Source organism: Apteryx rowi, unplaced genomic scaffold (assembly GCF_003343035.1).
Source record: "Apteryx rowi isolate R43461 unplaced genomic scaffold, aptRow1 scaffold_83, whole genome shotgun sequence".
NCBI classification, from domain to species: Eukaryota; Metazoa; Chordata; class Aves; order Apterygiformes; family Apterygidae; genus Apteryx; species Apteryx rowi.
The window spans coordinates 428,516-430,773 of NW_020451127.1; positions in this window are offsets into that span (position 1 = coordinate 428,516).

The window sequence follows — 2,258 nt, forward strand, 5'->3', positions numbered from 1 at the left end:
CTCCCCTCGCCGCGCTCCCCTCCGCAAGGCTCGCGCCGCCGCCGGCCCGGCCCCGCGCTCCCCCGCCTGGCGCAGCTTGGCTCTCTTAACCTCCGGCTCCGCGTGCGAAGGGGCCGGAGTCCCCCCCCTTCCTCCCCCTGCCCCGGCCCCCTCCGCGTTTCTTCCTTTCTTTTTTTTTTTTTTTTTTTTCCCCCCTTTTCTCTTTTTCTTTAACTTCTCCTCCTTGCCGCTTCGGTTTCCGCTGATGCTCCTTGGCGATGATATATCCTATACGCCCCCGTTAGGCTGTTTTAACTGTTGACTTTAACCTTTTATTCTTTGTGGCAACGCGTCGATGGTTTATCGTGCTCCGGACCCGCGCTGAGTTTCCTTTTTCCTCTTTCCTCCTTTCCCTCGTGGTAGCAGCGCAGACGCATTAACCCCTGCCGCAGTGCTGGCTTCTTACTGACATATCCAGCGAGCGTAACGTTGTGTCGGTGTTGTTCCGTTTCGTTATTTTTTGTGTTTGTTTTTTTTTTTTAAAAAATATTTTAAAACGATGGAGCAAATTCACGGGATTAAGCCATGTCTGAAACGAAAGGCGCAGGAACGTGTTGAAGGAAACCTTGCCGTAGCAGAGCAGGTGAAGCCGGTGGCGCCGGCTCCGGGAGGCGCGCGGAGAGGCAGGAGGTGGCTCGGAGCGCGGGAGCGGCGGGTTGGCGCGCGGCGCTTTTGCCGAAGGCCGAGGTGAGGGTGTCGTAGCCGTGTCGTCCGGCGAAGCGCGGCGGTGCCAGGCGGAGAGGCGGCCTCGCGCCGGGCGGGCTGGGGAAGGAGGTTTACCTACCGTCTGGGGTTCGGGCTCCTCGTTTCGTGTTGCGAATGACACTAAAGGAATGAAATGTAAATTAAAAAAAAAGAAAAAAGAAAAGAAAAAAAAAAGCAAAAAAAAAAAAGCGTTCTTGGGTCGTCAAACTAATTTAAAGCGAAAAGCCGAATAACAAAACACTGGGATCAAACGGACGTGTGCTAAGGGGGGGGCAGCTCAAAGGAGGGGGCAGAGGGAAGCCTGCAGCTTCTCATGCTTGTGGGAATATTTCTTTGGGAAGCCGACAGTGACACGATAACCCGGAATCTGTATTTACACACAAAAGGATTCTTATTGCACTTGTATTTTTTATATTAAAGTTTGCATGATTTCTAATAAAATGGCATTAAAATGTACTAGTTTGCATCAAAGTCGTCTGCTAGTTTCGTAAGTGCTTTTTCCTCCGCATACAAATTAAATTTAAGGAAGCAATGCAGATTTGCACCTGGCAGGGGCGGTTATATATACGCCAGCGACCTCCCGCTGCTTCCCTTCCTCCTCCTCCTCCTCTTCCTCCTCCTCCTCCTCCTCCTCCACCCTCCGTGCTCCCAACCCGCTAATCCCCAGCCTGGGACCGTGCAGCTCCCGGTGCACAGCGCTGCTTTGCTCCATGCCGCCTGGCCCGGCGCGGTGGCGGCGGCGTCCCCGCGGCCMCCCCTGCTCCCCGCGGCGCCTCAGCTCCGGGCAGGGCAGGGAAGGGAAGGGGGGAGCCGCGGCCCTGGCGAGCAGGGGGGACCCGGCCCGGCTTCCGCATGCGCCCCCGTATATATCACTGCCCCTTCTCCCGCGCCGCCTGCTTCGGCTCGTTGCTAAATTCGAAACACCGGCTCGAGCGTCTCCATCTGCCGATGGGGTTATTTCTTTTTTCCCCCCCCCCAACACTTGAATTGCGGGGAAGTTTGGATGAGAGGGAATTGGAGAGCGGGTGAATCCCCGGCACAGGAGGAGGCAGGGGCTTTGCTTCCCGAAGCCCTAAAGCGAAGGGGGCAGAGCTGGCAGGTGCCGCCGTTGCTCTTGGTTAACCAAAGAGAAGGTGGAAGTGGAGCTGTCGCCTTCTCCTTGCGTTTCCGCCCTGGGCACCCAGGAGCAGAAACGCTGGGAGAAGGGAGGTTCCCTGTGGACCCCGCCAGGTCCCGGACTGTAGGACAGCGAGTGGCGACGTTGCACTTGTTATCTATATCTTCTGCGATTGCAAAAAAAATAAAATAAAATAAAATAAAAATAGAGCAAGCAACCCCCCCCCCCCCCGGCAGTTTTGCAGAGGGCTGGTGGCTCCGCGTTGCTGCTTCTTGGCTGGTCGGGGTCTTGGCGAGGCGGCGGCGCGCGGGGCTGCAGCAGCGCTGAGCGTCCCCTGCTTCTGTGCCACTTCTCTAACACTTGCTGTGCCTGTGTTTAGCTGACTTTTTAACGCCAG